This window comes from Etheostoma cragini, chromosome 9 (genome assembly GCF_013103735.1).
Source record: "Etheostoma cragini isolate CJK2018 chromosome 9, CSU_Ecrag_1.0, whole genome shotgun sequence".
In the NCBI taxonomy this organism is placed as follows: domain Eukaryota; kingdom Metazoa; phylum Chordata; class Actinopteri; order Perciformes; family Percidae; genus Etheostoma; species Etheostoma cragini.
Window position 1 is genome coordinate 28042022 of NC_048415.1, and position 21373 is coordinate 28063394.

General features: G+C 40.1%; 1 protein-coding gene and 1 long non-coding RNA gene across 3 annotated transcripts in view; one reads left to right on the forward strand and one right to left on the reverse strand.

Moving 5' to 3' along the window:
- Positions 1 to 4964: 4964 nt before the first annotated feature.
- The window catches only part of tbl1xr1a (tbl1x receptor 1a), a 49045-nt gene continuing 32636 nt past the window's right edge, over positions 4965 to 21373 (forward strand). The window contains exon 1 of one of the 2 annotated variants that reach the window (XM_034882330.1): positions 4965 to 5307. The gene's annotated coding sequence lies outside the window, so the exon portion shown is untranslated. The remainder of the gene's footprint in view (positions 5308 to 21373) is intronic. The other variant, XM_034882329.1, reaches the window with a different exon arrangement.
- Positions 19245 to 21373, reverse strand: part of LOC117950918 — a 10372-nt gene continuing 8243 nt past the window's right edge. The window contains exon 4 of the long non-coding RNA XR_004658004.1: positions 19245 to 19256. This is a non-coding gene — a long non-coding RNA (uncharacterized LOC117950918). The remainder of the gene's footprint in view (positions 19257 to 21373) is intronic.

Consider the following 21373-nt stretch of genomic DNA (forward strand, 5'->3'; position numbering starts at 1 on the left):
TTAGGGAAAGGTCGTGGGTGGGTTTACGGTTCCGTGACATGGGACGGTTCAAGACACACATAGGGCCCGATCCCTGGTCTTCTGGGTGAAAGTCCTGTGTTTGACCCATCCATCACCCCGGCCAATTTCTCCCTTACATACTACTCACTGAACCCCGTCTAGATGCTAGTCTCCCTGGTACACACACACCGAAGGGTGTTTTTTTTTGTTGCATCAGACGCTGAATGCTGCTTCACATCGGAGGTGTAAAACTATGGCAGAAATACATGTCCGCACCATGCATGCACACAGCTGAGCGTCCATAATGATAACCTGGAGCTCTATTTTAGCACAAAGAGACGGACGGGTCTGCTTTGGAACTCCGTGTGTTTGAGCCTGAATCGTAGACTGTAAACGTCACGTGAACTTAGTGCACCTAAAACTCGTTGTCTACCTTTAAAAGTGACATTCGTGGCTACAGTCAAAACTTTTGGAGCTGAAGCCCCGGAAAAAAATGACACGGCACAGATTGCATTAGCACCCAGCTGAGGTTCGATCACAATGTAAGCCTGATCAACCGCCAGATGTGGTCTAGCTGATCCGATTGCTTTCCCATCACAATGTATTCTGCATGCGTTTACACCGGCATTAGCATACGTTTTTCTTATCCAGATTCAATATCTAGATACAGATTAGGGCTGCCCTATAGGAGGAAAATGCGTTGTTGAATACCTTATTGTATGCTCAGTTCTGCATTCCTGCTGCTTTCAGTGCTAACATAATGCTTGTTGAATTTAAAGATTTAGTGTGTAACTTTTTGATATATATCATTAAGATATTCAAGCCATTCACTGCCAAATAAGACTATCAGCTCCACAAAACTCTCTTTGTATTTCTCACCAAGGCTATGTTCAGAAGATTGTGTTGTCCGCTGACTTTCCTGCTCAGAAACTTAAGTGATGATAATTACCTCTTCTAAAGAGTCCATCACGTTTTTTTTTTAACCCTCTGTGTCCTCCTTGGCTACCAGCAACTGCGTGGAGGGGCGCAGTGTGGTCAAGGAAGTCTTGTATCATGTGGACGAGCTGACAGTTTTGATGTCTTAACTTGGAATTCCTCATGGGGGCGACAGAAACTATACACTACAGCTTTAAAACAGGAAATCATTTCCAACGTTCTTTTATTGAACAAATTAAACATTGAATTGCTCGTGAAAGGCACCACTAAAAAAAGAGGACTTCTTTTAACCAACCCAAAAAAAATCTTTGAGTGTATTTTGCGTTATGTCTCATCCTTTCACAATTTGTTTGATATCAAGATGATCATAAGAAAGAGATACTGTATATTCTGCAGTCCTAATACACATATTGCTAGGTAATGCCACATGTAAGCGTGAAAGTGAGCCAACATGCACAATACCAAGACTCTGAAACCGCTAATTATTTCTTTTATGATTTACACGTGTGCTTTTACTACTGCAACATGTCAAGATGTCTGCTGTGAAAAAGGCCTGCTCACTGCAAAACACACAAACATATAATTTAGAGGTGCTCTACTTGAGTATTTTGATGAATTGCTACTTCATACTGTACCTGCAACCACAATTTGTTGCATTTTAAACTAATCACGTGCTTACTCTAGCTACATATTTGACTTAAAGAGGGATATCGGCCTTCTCAATGAACTCTTGGCAAGGAAGCAAATAAGCATATTTCCAAAACTGCTGAACTGTTCCTTTAAAGGCAGTGTTGGTAATGTTGTAAAGCTAGCAACATTTCAAAGTAAGAGGGGCAAGGAGGAATTTCATTGGTTTGTCCCAAGTGGACCGCAAGGCAGGGATTGGTGTGTTTTTACAGCAGCTACAGATGACCCTAAGTTATTTACTGCTGTCAGAGTGTATAGACCATGCAAAAAATCAATATATATATAAAAAATTGCAACTTGGAAATCGTTACCAACCATGCCTTTAAATGTCCAAACCACTGTAATGAGTGTAATAAGTGTTGAGCTTTTGCATCGTAACAATCAAAAGTATACACGTCAGCGTTTTTCTCAATTATCTTAACATTCTCAAAAAAAACGTTCCATTGTCACAAATTTTGGTCAAAATGGTGGGATGTATTTCAGCGTGACATTAAACTGGGGATGTTTCTTATATACAATATCTGTGTTGGTCTACTTTTTTATTGACACTGAATGAAGACTGTACAAAACAATATTGTTAGATTATCTAGCTGAATGCTATTGTGGGTCACACTAAGCATTTTAGTTTCTGTTTTTACAAGTTCACTGGTAAATGTCAGTACTGTAGAATACTGTAGTACACTGAAAAAGGATATGCACATTTGTATGTACTGTATGCAGTCACTGTATTTGTGTGGTATTATTTCATGTACTGTAAACTAATGATTCACCTTTGATCTTTCATGTAAACTCAACATCTATATATATGTATATACGCCAAAATATCTAAGGTTGGGCATCGTTTTGATTTTAAAATCTGTAATTTCTATTCCGAATCTTGCTTTTGATTCCGTTTTTTAGCGATTCTTAACTCCAATTCTTTGAGGGGTGGAGTTAAAGGAGTTGAACATGCTTGTTTCAAAGACAAGAGGAACATTTTATTTTTATTCAATGGTGATTTTCAGTTTTACCGGGCTTTTCTTAACGTAAAATAAAGCCACACTTTACACTGAAACCGATGATCAGATTCCAAGCAATTCCAATAAATAAAACGATTCCAATGGAATTCCTAATTGAAACGATTCTAAGATGGAACCGGTTCTTGATGCCCAATCTTAATGAGATCCATGCCAAAAACAACCAAAACCCCTCTTTACAGTATGTAACACTAAACATTCCACCTGCTTTGAATGTTATCAGCAAAGCGGAAGAAACCTAAAAATTGCCTGTGTTAAATTTGGAACTGATTATCAGATTCCAAACGATTCCAATAGAAGCGGCTCCATTGGAATCTGACTTTTTGAAGTGATTCCCAATCCGACGTGACACAGATACAGAAAAAGACTCTGAGTTGGGGCGTCTTAGTTTGAAACTGTCTCTGATTATAGTATTAAAATCACATTTTTCACAAGATACTTTATCAAAGTATAATCGCATTAGTATTGGTATTGAAGGTATAATGTGTCTGCAGAGTGAGCAGAGAAGAAGAAAACCTTGAATGTTGAGTGCTTTACTGAGATGCTGTGTTGTGGTTTCCCAGAAAGTCATTACACAGACAGTGGACTGCTTCGCCTTGAGGTGCTTCACTTCACGATTTTCCACACTGGACCGGTTTTCACATCACTTTTTTTCCTCTTTATTGATTCAGCAGTGATGGGACGCAAACGCAGAAACATTACTTACCACTGCTGGGATAGCTGTAAAAAAAGTGTTCAAATTAGAACAACGCAAAATAATTGCCACCATCCAAATTGTAGGGGCCCTTTTGTACTACAAACATCCCTACAGGCTGGGGAAATACACTGATGACCCCCCCCCTTCCCCTGTATAAGTCATTACCCATCCTCCACTCAACTGTTACAGCCACGCTAAAGCTCACGCTACACAACACCCTAGGGCTTTCTGTCTGTGTGTGTGTGTGTGTGTGTTTGTCTCAGCTGGGCCTTATCTGTAGTGTGTGTGTGTGGATGTTGATGATCATATGCTCTCATGCACGCATGAGTAGTTATTTATTTTTCATTGTTTACGTCTGCAGAATAGGCATCTGAAGGCCCTATGTATGTAATGCATCAGTCTAGCGATGCTGCCCACTCCAGGCTATCGCTATATGATGCAGCTAGCAATGAAAACATGCTCCCACCTCTTAATTCTGCTTACATAAGATCACTGAAAATCATTCCAGTTTTTGTTGGGGGGGGGTTGATCATTTCAGTTTGATGGTGTGTCAATGTTGCTGGAACTTAATTTAAAAGTATTTTGTTATCACTGCTACTACTCATTTACTAAGGCAATTATGTAGTTCAAATATTTAACATAAACGACTACATTACATTGATTTAGTGCTACATATAAAAAAATTAAAATAGAATTTAGGGCTGAACAACATATCGTTTTTTATCGTCATCGCAAAATCAACTGCCGCATTGAAGACCCTTATTTATATATATATATATATATATATATATATATATATATATATATATATATATATATATATATATATATATATATATATATATATATATATATATATATATATATATATAAAATGTGGATGAGACATTTGTCACAGAAGTGAAGGCTGGACTATAATAGAGCTGTTTGGAGCAGTTTGTGAACAGTGTTTTCTGTTGGAGATGGTAATTCCCTTCAGAGCCATAACATGCACAAATAGGATATATAACACAATAAAGGAAAGCATTATATGAGCATTTTAAACACATCGCGAAAGACACCCTTTCTCGGACTTTCTGGTCTTAGATAAAGGAAAATATCAGTAGAACACGGCCTTTTAAAATGTAACTGTAAATCTCTTTTAGTGGTGCCTTATATTAAATTAAATGTTCAATTTGTTCAATGTTTGAAAATGATTTCCTTTGTTTCATTTTCAACCAGCAGTTTGTTGCATTTGAGGAGAACACTGAAAGCAGCAGAAATGCAGAACTGAGTACATTTCACTTTCCAATTTTTTTTTTGCAAGTAATATCGTTATTGCACATGACATATTTAGCCTACATCGTATCGTGCAGCCCTAATTGAATTGTAGTCTTTACTTTCATTTTACTGTAGATGGCACTTACGGAAGAACTAGCATACCTCTACAGCTACAATCCAAAAAATAGCTAAGCATTAATCATAATATTGAGCTTTTAAAAAAAAAATTAATGAATGAAATCAATTTTAACTTCGAATTTGTATTTTTGAAGCGTTACCGCCAAACTACACTATCCTTTTCCATACTGCGACACCCATTTTGATATTTATGTGAGTGGAGTGTGCTTCCTGCAGCGAGGAGCTCAGGCCTACCTCATTTTTGCCTGGCAGGTCAGCTTCTCTGTGTTTCAGTCTGAAGCCGTTGGCTGCTACTGAACCGTTTGGCTCTTTTCTCTACTAGCGAGCAAACCTACGTTCTAGACCCAACTGTCCATCCAGCTCATTTTTAAGGGGATTTATCATTATATATGCCCGTGTATCCAAAACACATCGGTCATTGGGGATTCCTAGCACCGGTTGGCCGGGTCTGACGGCCGTTATAACGCTTTTTCGAGGTTTAATTAGAGCTAGAAAACAACGGTAGTGGAGGAGGAGATTCCATATTAGGAGCACAGAGGAGAAGGCACCCCCTTGTGTGATTTGGAGCTTTTGGTGAGTGTTTATCGTAATTGTACGTTATCTTTGCCGTTATAAATTATACCCTCGTGTGGCATGAGCACATATGACTGTAAATACAACGTTTGGGCGGGTTATTGCGCTGTTTTAAACGTTTATTTTTGTATTTTCTCTCGGAATGGGGGATGGGCAGCGTCAGCGCGTGAGTAGGCGCGCGCACCATGCATGCGTTTGTAGGGCAGTTCTCGTGGTTGGTTTGTTTGTGAGCGCGCCCTTCCTTCCTTCAACTACTGCTAGCTTTGAATTAAAACCACTTTAGTGATTTTTAATCTCAATCATAAAAATATTTTTTCCAACACATTTAAATTCTACAATCAACACTGGCATTTTTTTTAACTTAGCAATCTAACTTTTTACTTAACTATTTTGTTTTATTTTTGTTCATTCTCCAATGATAGATTCGTTCTTTAATTTTAACTTGCTTTGATTACACTGTGTTTAATAGCACTAGTTTTGATAAATACTGAAGTGTTAAAATAAGTTAGTGATATTAAAAAAAACAACAGTTATAAATAGTTATGATTCTAAACATACACTGTAGTTTCAGCAATGATTGCGTTTGTCCTGTCCCATAGTTACTTACCAGTTTGAGGTATTGTGCTTTTTAGGGTCATAGTTACCACAACAGTTTAAGATAATGTTGTTGTTTAACCATGATTATCCGCAACATACAGTATATTCACAAATATGCCAAAGTGCATGGTTTATGATTCCATTATATATTATTTTATTACCTTTTGTGTCAATCTCTGTCAAAGCTTTCTACAGTGCTTTGCAGCTGGTTGTTCCAAAGCCATAGGCGGTGTGGGGGAGGGGTGAACACACACACACACACACACACACACACACACACACACACACACACACACACACACGCGCACGCACGAGGGCCACTTGCCAACCTTGTGAAGCTCAACTCAATGACACAATGTACCAGTCCCAGATAAGCCTACAGTATCTGTGCTAGTAAGGAAAAGGCTGGTAATACAGACTCTGTTTAGTCAGAGTCAGAATTCACAGACTAATTGGGTCAAGGTGTTTTAGATCCCAAATTAAAAATGGAACTCAAATCAATTATTTTTGGACAAACATCTTCTATTTTCTATTGAAAGGTGTCTGCTACCCTGTTGCCCTCATGAGTTATTGTCTTTGTTTTGTTTTGGTCAAATATGGCAGTGAATACTTTAGTAGGTATTGTATGAGAATAGGGCTGGGCGATATGGAGAAAATCAAATTTGACAATATTTTTGATATTGCAACGATATTGTAGTGTTGACTGCCGATGCTTTCACAAAATATTAACACATTAATATTTTTGATAAATAAACATCAGTAATTTGGATATAATAATTACTACTACTACTATTAACTGTAATGCAGCCTTTAAAACCAGGAAAAGACAACATGTTTTTTTTTAAAGATGAGTTTTTGGGGCATTTCGGCCTTTATTTTGACAGGACAGCTGAAGACATGAAAGGGGAAGGGGGGGGAAATCGCGTTTAAGAAAGGGCCGCGGGTCGGCTGCGTCGAAGAGTGAATCTTTCTGTATGGACGCCCATGCCTTGTCTTCTCTGGTGTTGTCCTTATAAAAAGGATCTCTGGGGGCCTATTAGGTTTCTCCACCTCCAAGATGAATCTCTCGTCATCTGGGGTGTTGTAGAGGAGACATAGACGATTACCGGGGGTGTCTTTTGGTGAATTGACTTGATAGTCTCGCTGTTTCACTTCCTGCTCTGCTGTCCGAACGCCCTGCCGCTTGTGTGAAAATAGACCTGGCGCGTATCTGAAGCGAAGTCAAGAACCGCTTCCCGCGTGCTTCCGGGTCGCGCCGTGGCGCGGTTGGTGGAATATCAAGCATTTACTTGAATGGGTGGAATGGTTGAATGGTTAGCGAAGCCCGGTGAAAAAAATAGGGTTCACAGCGCTAACAGCTACAGTGCAAACAGAGTCTTGATTAGCTCTAGGGCTGTACAGAATACCATTGTTTTGTAAAACCCAACATTTCCTACCTCACTTGAAGGCAGCGTTATCCCATGGAAAAAGAGAGAAAACAATAGGCGACCAAGTGAAAGAAGCAGGACACAGACACCTGTTACACAAGTGCAGTGCATTTGTTTCTTTTTTTTTACCTTCATACTGTTTTTACTTTTTTACAGTAACTTAACGGAACTAGCACGCCGCAACGGAAGAGTCTGATACCGGCTTAACGTTACATGATTGTCCACAGCAGGTTCATGTCAGGATACTTTTCTCCTGAATTTAAATTGGACTCAACTTTCTGCCGCAGGCATTCAAAACAAACAGAAATACTTGTCTGTCTCGTCTGTGTGACTAGTGACTACAGACGCAGTGTGTGTTTGTGTGTTTGTGTGTGTGTGTTTGTGTGTGTGTGTGTGTGTGTGTGTGTGTGTGTGTGTGTGTGTGAATGCTCAGCCAGCCGGAACCTCGCTGTATTGGCATTATGCACGGATGACTATGTTTACCTTTATCAAATCGCTTGAAAGGGACACCAGGCTGCTACAGTGTAACTATACAGATTTCTACAAACATCAGACGCTCGCTTGTAACTCAAACAGTTCTATGTCCTTGGCTGGGATGGACGACATAGTGCTGCATAAATTAGCCAGTGGGTAGCGGACATTAAGCTAAAAAAAAGTTACGCGGGCCTTGTAGCGGTGTCTAAAGGTGTGTGTGTGTGGTGGAGCAAGTGAGAGAGTGACTGTAAATGCAGGGTTATTGGTAGAGTAGAGGAAGTCAATACTTGTTTTCCTGTGTGTTCGTGATGTTGAATGTGACACACAACGAAGCACCGACGGGCATACTCGTCTACTGGCGATAGGAAAGGAGTCTATCAGCTATTTTTAGCGTGTTTTATCGCCGTTCCTAAAGTCCGCGGATGCAAAAAGGGCTATTTGTGTGTCGAGTAACCTGCCAGGCAAGGATCACTGGCAATGATGTAACATGTAGCTGTTTCACGCTGACACATGTTCAAATGGTTTTAGGAGAACTGAGGGTCTGTCTTAGTGTATGAACAGAAACTCCAATGTCATTGGCCAGCTTTTCAGAATAATGAAAGAAACACTTTATGCATAAATATAGTGCAGAATGGAGGCTAGTGGAGCTGAAGCTAGTACAGGAACATGGGTGACTTTTGCTCTTTTTTTGGGTGTCACTTTGTTGGAAACAATCCAATTAATTGAGACTGGAGTAAGTATTCCTCGATATTTCCTCATATTTTAGTTTTTGTGCTGTCATGACTACAGCCTTTGCTTCCTTTTTCTTTTACATTATCGTTTTGTATATTTTTTGCTTAATATTATATACAGGGTACTTATATATATTTTAAGTCAGGCCTACTGATTTAATACTGGTTACTACACCAGTGTTTTTTAATTATTGAATGTTGGTAACCATATCTATACCAAAAATTACAAGAATTGGACCCCGTAAAAAAAACCTGCTCTCTGTAATGCAATCCCATCCGATGTGGGCCGAGGGATTATGTAAAAGGTTGTCCTGTGTCCACATAGATGACCCACATTAAGAGAGTCACATCCGCACATGCAATGTGTTATTTGGTCTTGGGGCTTTTTTCTGCTGTCTTTGTGTTTTATTACAGATAAGGTGTTTTGTCAGGCAGTGATCTGTGGTGTCTCTGTTTGTGTATAGTCATAGTTTCTTTCAGAGCTTCACTTGGTAATTTAGACTGAGAAGAAAGCTGGACGTGGACATTTAAGTCTCACTGAGTGCAGCTAAGTTGGGTTTCTGAAATATAATGGGAACAGTAATTGTATCTTCTGGCTTTGCTTATTTGTCCTCATATCCCACAGAGCAGGCAGCTGAGTCATGTTATCTACACAGAACACATTGATTAGTTGGCCTTATTAAATCACAGTGGACGAGTGGTGGAGTAGTACAGTTATGTAACCAGTGCTCGCCAGTGTTGTGAATCGAAAAGGGAAAGACAAAATGGACAATGAGGTGCAGTGAGTGAAAATGTCTGTCTTAGTTAGGAAATGGCCTGAAATGAGATGGAGAATAGGGCTGCAACAGATCACTAAACCCACGGTTTGGATTGGATCACACTTTTGAGTCACGGATCGGATACATTTTCGGATCAGCACAAAAAAGGGGGGGACTTTATTGATTCATTAAAAATGTGGTGACAATGTCTTATGGCATTAAAAACTTCTTTCTTCAGTAAATTGCTGTTAAATGGCAAAAACGGATGAGAAAAGGGTATTTAACAATACCTTTTGAATGAACTAGAAGGTTTACCAGTTTCAAGTAACAAACCATTTAGTCGCTTCTAGGTATGGGCGGTAATCCGGTATAAAAGGGGTCTTAAAGATAGCAACAATATCAGTTTCAATCCGGTCATTAAAAAAAATGCAATGCACTTATATAGGAGACAAGATTTAAATAGTAAAAATAATTTATTTAATGCCTAAAATGCTTATGTGTAGTTGTCAGTGTGGAGTCTCCACAGTGTGGAGGGAGATGGGGGGGGGGCAAGTCACGCACCAAGTTACCTGGTCGCGAGGAACAGGAGTTCTGCAGTCCGGCAGCATTTGGGGTCCCTCCCTAATGAGAGCATGAGGTGTTTCAGTGTTAGTGTTTGGGATTCACTTTCTGAACGGTGGAGGCACAAACCAACAGTTAGCGAACAGTAGGCTAACATCTGACTAGGGTGACGTGAAGCAATGCTTCTGTTCGTTTTGGAGCATCAGACAGCTGCACAGACATTTAAGCGGCACCAAAATCCACGTTGCTATAACGTCTGGTAGGTACAGTTTCTTTAGGCACTGGTGCCATATTAGCACTGGATTTTAACATGTGCCGTTGAAGTGAACAGAAAAATTGCGTTGCCTGTATCTTTTCACATCAATCCACCATAGAGATTTATCAGCCAACTTTAAGTAATGGCGACAGTACACCACCATTGGATACGGAATAGCCCTGGATTCGGTACATGTACATATCTTCCTATAATTTAGAATACAAAATTAGTCATACCTCCAAAATGAGTAGGTTGTTTGTGTGTATAATTTAAGTGAGGCTGGTAATTTGAATGATTGACTAAGTGAAATGGATATAGAAATTAGAGATGGTCCGATACCATTTTTTGCTTCTTGATACCGATTCTGATACCTGAACTTGCATACCGGCAGATACGATTACCGGTCTGATGTGTTGGTCAGTGTGTCATATATTTTATTATGTTTTAGCAGCTGTACACTACTACCTCTGTATGAATGTGATATGACTTATATATTTGTCGGTCTGGCTCAGGTTAAACTCTTTGTGAAACATGAACAAACTTGCTTTTATTATCCAGTTTGACAGTAAATGATAATGGAAAAAGAACTTAAATAACAAATTTAACGTAGATTTTCTTCAGGGCTTTATTAGATGGGATTCGGGTCGGTGTATAAACTCCAGTACTTCCCGATACCCGCGTTTTAGGCAGTATCGGAGGCGATACCGATACTGGTGTGAAAACGTGTGATTGTGTTCTCGGCATTAATGTCTTCTAGCCGCCGTTGAACTACTACACACATTGCCACACGGATAAACACTCGGCCGGAAACAACAACTGCATACCTGTGCCTGAAAAACGCAATCGGAGTGTCTGGATCTTTGATGAGCTTGGACCCAAGAAATGGAGGAAAATTAAGTGGAACTTTGGCAGGAAAACAAACGCCTAGTTGATGTCTCCTTCGAGCTCTACTACAACCAGGTCTAGAAAGAGTTGGAGAGAAATTGAAAATTCTCGTCTTGTGGTCTTGAGTCTATTCCTGTTTTACTTGTCTTGTGTGTTTTGTTGACTAAACATGGTTTGGGGACTAGACAGACTTCTGAGCTGTTCCTCCTAGTGAAATGTGGTGTGGGACCCCTGTCTCCAATCACTTGTGTAATGTGCAAACCACGACAACTTCAAGATACGCCCCACTCAGGAGATAGGGCGGTCATCCACTAAACGGAAGGTCGGTGGTTCGATCCCTGGCAGCCGTTCGGTCTACATGTTGAAGTTTCTGATGGCTGTGCCATCGCTGTGTGAGTGTACGCTCCCTACTGATAAGCCCTCCTGGTTGTTGTCATGTGCAATAAAGGCATGTAGGATTGCCGTATGTTTTCTTTGTTTATTGGTTCCAAGAAAATGTAGAACAGTTCTACGATTTGGGAAGATGTAAGTGCTCAAACAGCACACAGACGAAATTTGCGATAGTCAATAAATCAATAAATCGCACGATAAATAAAAAGGAGGTTGATCATTTTTCCGGCCGCTATAATTTCGCAATAGTTTTTGTTTTGATTTCCTCTCTCTCGCTACACCAAAGAGACTGGATCACCACTTTGGTTCCTAGGTGTAACGAGGAGTGAGCCCTCCAATCACAGCCGGTCCATTGGTGCATACCCTGTTGGACTGCAATTCACTTTTACTTTATTTGAACAAAGCTTAATGCTGGAGAAATTATTTTTTTAAACGCTTTTTGCGTATGGCCTGCTTCATCTCTTTGGCACTCTGTCTGAGCCTAATGTTTAATATTCTTTTGAAGTGCAATTTTGTGTACATCCATTTTATTTATTGGTTTGGTTGTGCATGGTTTTTAATTTCCATTTAATTTATATTTTTTTGATTGTGTGGTTTTTATTCCAGTGCATTTTTTGTTAAGAGACAATATTATCGTTTATCGCAATAATTTCTAGGACAATTTATCGTCAAGCAAAATTTATCGTGACAGGCCTAGAAGAGTCTCACACATTCCAATACTGCAGACAACACACACACACGGTTGACAGCAGTCACACGGTGTGTGTGTGTGGGGCACCCGCAAGGGTCAAGTTTAACATTGTGAAGAATGCATCTGTGCTTGGTGGCCCTCCCCCTCTTTACCCACAAAGCTTTGAAGTTTATAGTCCTGCAGGCTCTCTTCCCCTCTGCTCAACAGAGACTGAGGGGGATTATTTGTACTCCAGCTTCCGTCCCGACCTCCGGAAACCCACAGTTTAGCTGGCCATATAAATTTGAGATTCTGGATCATCTGTTATGATATAATAAAATAAAAAAACAGAACATCCCCATTTCTTTCTCTATCTCTTGTTGTCTCTAAATGTAGCTTTTGAAGTAGGATAAATCACGATAAAAGACCCACAGTTTAAATACTGTAAGAAGTGTTCTCCAGTGTAGAGATTGGGGCAGTTTTTCGAGGAAGAGACCCCATGATTGTATTTTCACGCACGCATGATTTTGGCATGATCTGATAGTGTTCAATCAATTTTAACATAAGCAGTATTTTCTAAGTACCATAACATTTTTTGTATTCATCACAAGTTCAGGTACACAAGTTGTAAAGACTAGTTTTAGAAGTTTAGTGGAATTTGTAAAAAGCCTTCCCATACATTACAGGGATAGACGCTAATATTTTTAAGGTAACGTTAATAAAATGACATCCCTTAATGCTTCTGGCTCTTTACACTGGAAAAAAACAAAGGAGCTTTTCACAAAGCCCAGGCAACTGTGACTGTGCAAAGCTCATTGCAGCTATACTATACTCAATCATTATTTTCAGAAGGCTAATACTGAGTGAAGTTTGGACGGCATGTCATTGACGTGCAGAATAATTAGCCATGTGCATGTTCTGCTGGTAGAGCTAGCTGCTAGTTTACAAAAAGTTGCCAAATTTCAACATGCACGGCAGTCCAAGATAAGCAATGAGACTACATACAGACAGCTTTGGTTTCGCTTGTCTCTAACAATTTGTTATTGGCAGTTTATGTATGTTTAATGATGAGGGACAACTTCTGCCAGCAGAATCATTTACTCACTGGCTGATGGAAGGGTCCTGTAGCATGAACTGCTGAGCAGCCTGTGGACTGCTGCATCTGGCTGTTTGGCCCATTGCAATGCTGTTTTTGTCAAACGTGTCAACTTTTGTCAGTTGAACGTCAATCTGGGTGTGTAGTGTGACAGAAATCTGAGAATGATGCTGGTCTTGGCAAATAAAATTGTACGTAATAAAATTGTACGTGGTTTTGCTGTGATGCGATTTCAATAGGGCTGGACACACTGCGTCTGTCGTCACTCGTCAGACAGTCTCTTTTGGAGAAAAACAACGCGAAATCAACCTGCTGTGGACAATCGTGTAACCTTAACCCGTTATCAGACTCGTCCGTCGCGGCGTGCTTGTCCCGTAACGTTACTGTCAAAAGGTTTTAAACACTGAAGGTAAAAAATGAAACGCATGCACTGATCTGCCCAGGAATTTTGTGTTACAGGTGACTGTGTCCTGCAATAACAAAGCAGTCGCTTCATCTTTCACTCTGGTCTCCTTTTTGTTTTTTTCTGTTTTTCCATGAGATAAAGCTGCCTTCAAGTGAGGTAGGAAATGTTGTTTTCACCCACCGGCTCTTTTGAATATTTACTGTTAAAAAGCTCTAAAGCTTCAAAGCTTAAACAATTGTATTCCTAAATTTTATTACATTTTCAATGCTGCAAATTAGGGGTACTTTTAGTGTGGCAGCTAACTAATTATCTTCATAGTTGATTAATCATTTGATTTTTTTTTTCTTGATTAGTTGTTTGGTCTATAAAATGTCAGCATGTTGAAAAATTTGGATCACTGTTTCCCAAAAGCCCAATCCTCAAAGGTCTTGTCCACTACTCAAAAGATACTCACTTTACTTTCACAGAAGAGAGAAGAAACTAGAAACTATTCACATTTAAGAAGCCGGAATCAAAGAATATTTTACATTTGTCTTAAAAAACTACTCATACGGACTAATTGATTATCAAACTCGTGGGCAATTAATTCAAAAGTTGGCAACTAATCGTTTATCTATGCAGCTCTAGTTACTTTATAATAAGATACTGTTATTCAAAACCCTTTTTTTTTCTCTCCAGTGATTCAAGAATCATTAATTATTGTTGCTCATCCAAGTAAATACTGGATGTAATCATACATATCCTTTCTAAGGCTCAATCTCATTCATTTAGTTTTTGTTTGTTAAAGCAGACCGTAGACATGGTTTGAAATTATTGTTAATTTTTAAAAGTTTTTTTAAAAAGGTAATTGTCCTCAAATGAATCCAACATATTATTAGTAAATATTAATCAGTCTATTTGTGAGAAAACAACACATTGATGACTTAAAGGGACTGTATCACTAAGGTCGCCATCCACAGATACAGTTAATCCTAATGATTCACTGTGCCACATGTATTTTAACATTTAAACAGTTTTTATAAAGTCATGCCAACAAATATTTTAATAGCTTAGTGTTCTATGCACTTAAAAGGTATGTATGTTTGAAGGCTTTAGGCCGCCCTACGCGTCATTGTAGTCCTGCTCTATGGAGATTTGTTGCTGATGTTAATATACAGGCTGTAGATGATCTGCAATCTGAACGTATTTAGTCTGTCTGATTGCTAAATGTCTCCGTCAGCCACACAACATGGCAACATAGGTTCTGCACATGCCTGGCTCATCTCAAACGAGCATAATATCACTAGCTAGTTAACCGCAAAGTCAGCGTCCCAAGTGTTGTGTTCATACACTGTCTGAATTTATACCATCATTTCAATGAACGCTTACAAAAAAGACCAGCAAATGTGGCTGGGAAATATTTGGATTGCTACAGTATGAGCACAAGGAGAAAAGCATGTCAGCCTCTCTTCCCGACATCGGGGCAAATCAGCTATGTTGCATGATTTAAGAACTGAAATATATACCAGTACCTAATCACCAAAGCTATTGTTGCTATCTGTGAACCAAAAGACACTATAATGATTCATGGTGACAATAATCGAGGACATTGGGAGTTTACAGATAGCGAGTGAAGGCAGCAGTGTCATGGCCCTAACCCTGTAAATATAGCCTCACTCTGGCCTGGTGACCGGAATTTGTTGGTCTGATGTACGCCAATTTTATTCCGGTCAAATGCTGTAAATAATTAAGATTGTAAAAGCTACCATACACAACGCACAGGAATTATGTATACTGTAGGCTAGCAAATAACAATAAACCCACTATTAACAAAATTTTAGTGCAGTGTAACTACTGTACAGATGTGAGCGAGGACGTTCAACAATCACCATTACATCGAATCAACAGCCATGGGCAACCTAGCTAACAGGTGAAGAACACAAACAACACAATCACCTGCTAACAATGAACTGACAACATAAGTTATACGACTTACAGTTCTCAAGGACACACGCAATCTCCACTCGCTAGTTATCCCTTGGACAGTAAGTCTTATTTTCTTTCTCAGACCTGTCCACCGGTGGGGCGAGTGGCCGCTCGTGATCTGAAGCGTTTTTCTGCGCTACTGACATGCTCTTATAGACGGCCTTTTGTACAAATGCATTACCTGTTTTCATACAGAAGTTTAGTTTGCTAAATATATAAACAAAACGTTAGATTAATCAACTGTACTGTCCCGCAGTAGGCCATTTGCAGTATACTAAATCGTTTTTGACCTAATTATTTTGCACTGAAATGCCGCTCGTCTGTCGGCTCTGACAGCGCTGCATCAGCGCTCTGTGCATGTCCTCGCACGGAGTGGCTGAACATCGGAGCTCGGCTTCGCGGCTCAGACACGAATAGACTATTAATTTAAAGCTTTTACTCTTAAACACAAAAGGCACGTCTACTTTAACATAAATTGCATATTTAAACATATCCGTGGTCAAGCTCAGTGCCTCGCTATGTTGCATTAACTCTGAAACTTTCTCCTCGGATCCCCTTACATTTTCAGGGTAGTCCATGCATGACGGTGTGGCGTGCTGGCGCTGTATATTAACAAGTTCAAACCTCAGCCCTCCACAACAGCAGAATTCAAACAACAAAAAGGTCTGAGCATCAACATGACAAGCCTTCTGTGACCGCCAACCCCCTCGCCCCTCCTCCACACAGTTGCAAGTAGCTCAAGGAGGACACGCAGGATTAAACAAACACGCTGGACTCTTCAGAAGGGGTAGCCTAATAAACTTCACTTCAGTTTCTATGCGCAAAAGTCGCCAAAAGACAATCTTCTGAACATAGCCATACTGAGAAATACAGAGAGAATTGTGTGGAACTGGATCAAATTGTTTGTCTTGTGTATTGCCATGAGAATAAGGTAAAGGTAGTACAGGAGAGAGATTTGGCTTTCTTTTCATCAAAAGTCTATAAACATATATCGGGGAAAAAATATGTAAATGAGTTAAAGATTGGCCTATTGAATATTGGCCAAAATCCAATACCGTGCATCCCCTGTCACAACGTGGGGTCAGCAGCTGCTGTGTGTGTGTGTGCGTGCGTGTGCGCGCGTGTGTGTGTCTGTCTGTTTCGGCTGCTTGCTAGTAGCTTGCTCCTGAACTTGTTTGTGAACTTCTGAATGGCGTTTTTTCATAATAAGGATCAATTTGCGTGTCTTATTTTTTCACTGAAAACCATCCAGATCACGGGCGTTGCTTTGTCTTCAGCATGTAAATGCATCTGCGTGGCAAGAAAACACACACGCACACACCGCCCTGAAAAACAAGATGGGCCAGTTTTGCTCATTGACCGATACCAATGTATAAAGAAATGACTAACGTTGGCCGTTACCAATGAGATTTCCAATATATGGTGCATCCCTGCTGCTTTGACTTTCATGTTGTGCAACATTCCTGTAACAAACCACTTAAAAAAAGATTCTTCTTTACCTGAATTTAGTGCTTCTCCTACACACAAAAAAAATATAAATAAAATTGCACCAAACACTTTCACCCAAAATTAAATTCATGCTGTGCTACATTTCTGCTGATTAACAAATCTTTGCATCAAAATAAGACTAAAAGGTCACATTGCATGAAAATGTCACTTTATGAGTTTTTTTAACATTAATATGATTTCCCCCAGCCTGCCTATGCCCCCCCCCCCCCCCCAGTGGCTAGAAATGGAGATATAAACTGAGCCCTGGGTATCCTGCTCTGATCAGATTCGGCCGATCTGAATCTGCTCCTTAGTGAGGTGATAAGGGGCAAGGTTTCCTCCACTTTCTCTGCGTTGCCCGCCCAGAGAATTTGGCCTACCCATGAGAGAGAGACATCATGGCTGTCAAACAAGCAAAGTGGCAGTTGGTCAAGGCCACACCCCCAGCCTCCACCTCTGAAAGACACAATACATAAAATATATACATAAAAAGTCCCCTACGCTTTAGACTGGCAGGGGGTCAACCTAGGCCTGGCGGGCAACCAAAGCTTAATTTGATATGCAGCGTAACGTTCTAGGAGCTGAGATCGCATTTTAAACACAATATTGCATTGTGGATTAATTGTGCAGCCCTAAAACTAGCGTTGTCTGTGTTGACGTCAGAAGCACTAGTTGTATAAAGCGGGTGCCCTGGGTATGCTGCCTTTGCTTCTAAAAGGAGATTATAGACAACTGGCCTGCTCCTGTCTGTCTACCCCTGCTACTTCTTTTGCTGCTGAAAGTGTTTTTCCCTTTTTCTCTGGTGCTTTTTCAGCTTTTGAGAGGATCTTCAGTTGATAGTGTTGCTACGCATGACGGGCTTTCCAATCTAGCTTGATGCATAGGTAGTTGACTAATAACTCAAAATTTGAAGCAATTACTCTTTGATTTCACACAGAAGTAAACAAAAGCTAATTAACACTAACTCTGTGTGGTTGCCTGGAATATTTTGTTTCTAGCTGACTCGTTTTGTGAAAGAGAAACATGTGAAAGGGTCTAACTATGCCATTGATAGCCACATGCTGTACATAATAATGTCCTAAAAGGCTTAGGGTAAAGCTCCATGCAAATAAAAATAAAACACAAATGTTGGCATATGAAGATGAGGACAAACTGATGACTTTGGCCAATAGTACGCTATATAGTAGAGCTGGGCGATATGGAGAATGTCAAATATCACTCTAATTTTGACCAACTACATTGATGTTGATATTGATGTTGTAAGGCTAATTATTGGTGCTTTCTCAAAATATTAACACAATGAATTCCGATTAGTAATTACCAATAATGTGGATATAATGACTAAGTTGGGATTGGCAAATGATAGTCTTTTAAATTCAGAAGATGACATCCCTTTACTGTGATGCTGCCTTTAAAACCAGGAAAAGACAACGCTTTGTCTTCTAAAATGTCAGATGATATCTAGCCTCGTATATCGATGACAATATAACATCAATATATTCCTCAGCCCTACTATAAAGGATACAAAGTTTCTCTAAAATAGCTGGAGTATAAAGTTTCCCAAATTCGATAAAGAGCCGGTCAGCTAATGTTAGCCTAAACTCTTGTATAGTAGCATCTGGGGCCAGCCACCAAACATTTCATTTGTAATTTAAAACTCCAAAAAACATGTAGTTAACCCAGCTAATGATGCATTATGTAGCTTTGCAAGTAAAGCTAGGTTGCTATTGTAAGTTGTAAGCTAGTTAACTGGGCATGCTAACCTTTGCAGCTTACATTAGAGTAGTTAAACGCTCACCAATTCCTAATATTTTGGTGCAGATATACCACTAAACTAATTATGAGTGACACACCTTATGGATGCTATCCTACATAGTACGCATTATTGCATTATAAATTTTCATTTAAATAAAACATTGCGCAAGCCCACAGCCTAACTGCTTACAAGCTCTCTGTGAATTTAATTTAATAAGGGTTCTCCCCTCTGTTGAGGTGCCGCCTGTGTACTTCATGAGAGAGCAGTTAACTCAAGCTAAATGTTCTGGGGTCCTTGCAGTGCTCTGATGTACTGTATTGCCTTATTATCAGGAAAAGCCAGGGTTTAGGGCTGCATCAGAAGTTGATGTTTTGCAATAGGGCACGGTTAAATCTGAAAGATCTTATACTTGGCTTGCTTCATGTGGCTTGGATTGGCTAGTATGAAAAAAAAACTGATCTCATCATGGATCTGTGGTGTTAACATGTACTTAGTGATCTGACCCATGTTTATGATTTGGCATTGTTGTTGAGTGAAAGGCCTGTGCTCCATAAGCTCCCCATTTACAAGGAGGCTGTTAGGGGACAAAAGAGAGATTTAAAGAGCAGTTTTAGTGCAAAGTGAGAGCGCTCATAGGAATTGAAGAACTTGAATATAAGAGAAACAAAATTATTTTTTTTCCAACACAAAACGTCAAAGGGTCAAAGAAGAGAAAAATATGCCAAGAAAAGCATTTACAAAAGCGTCCCATATTAAAGAAAAAGTCAAACATTGAAAGCATCAAAGCGTAAACACATGTTGAACAAAAACATCAAAAGCGCCGAGCACCAACTCAATTCTTGATTGGTCGACACATTCACATCCAATCAACAAGGACTGGTGCAAGAGACAAATAACGCCAATCATGATACCATGTGTGGGTGGCTAGTTAGTCTAGTTAGCGGTCTGGATTTACCCTGCTGAGATTTGAGAAAAGGTCAACCATAGTCCCCAGAAATCGTAGTGTTTCCCATCTCTCTAGCGACAAATTTGGCAACTTTTTGTAAAAACGTTGCCATTATTATCCAGCAAGCACGAACGTTATTTCTTTTCTGTGGCCTCCAAAACAGCCCTCTCTCTCTGAATCTGTTGCGAGGAGCGGAGGAGCAGCCCCTCCCCTCCCCATGTGCGCAGGCAGGTAGAAAGGGGAGAAGGGACAGGGTGCGGGGGCCGGTGTTGGGAAGAGAGACAGCAGGACGCGACGGGAGAACAACGCAGTTGAGCTGGCCTGACCCTGGGCAAGCCAGCCTTCTTCAGGAATGATTTGATCCTTTTCCCTCCTTTTTGTTGTACTTCTTGTTTTACTTCAAAGAAAGGCTACCTAGGTAATGATATAAGGTAACAGAGGCCGCAAATTGCTTTCTAATCTGTTGGAAATCCACTGGTCAAAATACACATCGGGAAAGGCTGCCACGGATCGCCAAAGACACAAAGAGATTTTTTGTGTTGGTTGAAAGGGAAAAAAGGCAATGTAATATAACGGTCATTCTTTTTAAGTGGTGCTTAGTGGAAATTATTTTATTTCTTTTAAACTAGAACATGTGCCCGTTCAAAATGTGTCTTTTTGGACCGGGCCGATTGGGCCGTGGCGTTGTTTCTTGTAGCATTCCCCAGAACCAAATTGTACCCGACATTTACTAGCTATTTGTAGTATTTTAGCAGAATACCGAATGTAGCTGAAATGCAGAACGGAGAACGCTTCATGTGTAAATTTATCACAAGTAATTTCGGTATTGTGATATTCAACAACGTATCGCATATTTTCCTCATCGTGCAGTCCTAGCGTAGGCTATACATTATAGCACTGAAGCCATTTCTGGTCGTTTCTGTATTGTAAACCTTTGTGCACGACTGCTTTTGAGAATCAGAGCCTGACAGATATCTGCTTGAGCTTTAATGAGCTGCCTTGGGGGAAAATGAATGTGGCCAGTTCTCTAATCTCAATAACTGAAGGTAAAGTGCCAACTGTGCCACGCTTAGGTATCTTGCCTGTTCAAGAAAGGTTGAATTATTACTTTTTCATGAACAGAAATATAACTAGAACTGCACGCAGTTTCAACGGGGTCCAAGCCTCCCCTCGCCAGTCGTCCCCAGCGACACGGGGAGAGCTCGAAAGCGGAACCCAAAGCGAACTACAGAAGCTTTGCTTGGTCATGAAATGCGCACACAATTACGTAGCAAAATTCTTCATACAACATGTTGTCGTGGCCATCTGGAGATGCTACACACGGGGTTTCGTGCAGATCTGTCTTCATTGTAGCGCCACCTGCTGGTCAACGTGTGTAATATTTGGTAGGTCTGGTCGGCTACCCACTGTACATCTACTCTGTTAATTTTAAGTAATTCACTTTAGTGGAAGTGGCTACTCTAAACGTTGGCCCATAGGCCACGCCCACTTAAACCAATCAGTACCCCACTGCAAGGCCCACCTCAAGAGTGGGCCTAGATGGTATCCATCATATTTTGTAAAATTCGGATGAGCGGTTCAAGAGATATAAACTTGTTGTATTTATAGCGCCCCCTAGTGGCCAATGTTCGTGAAATTTGTTTCAGGGCCTCAGAGGGTC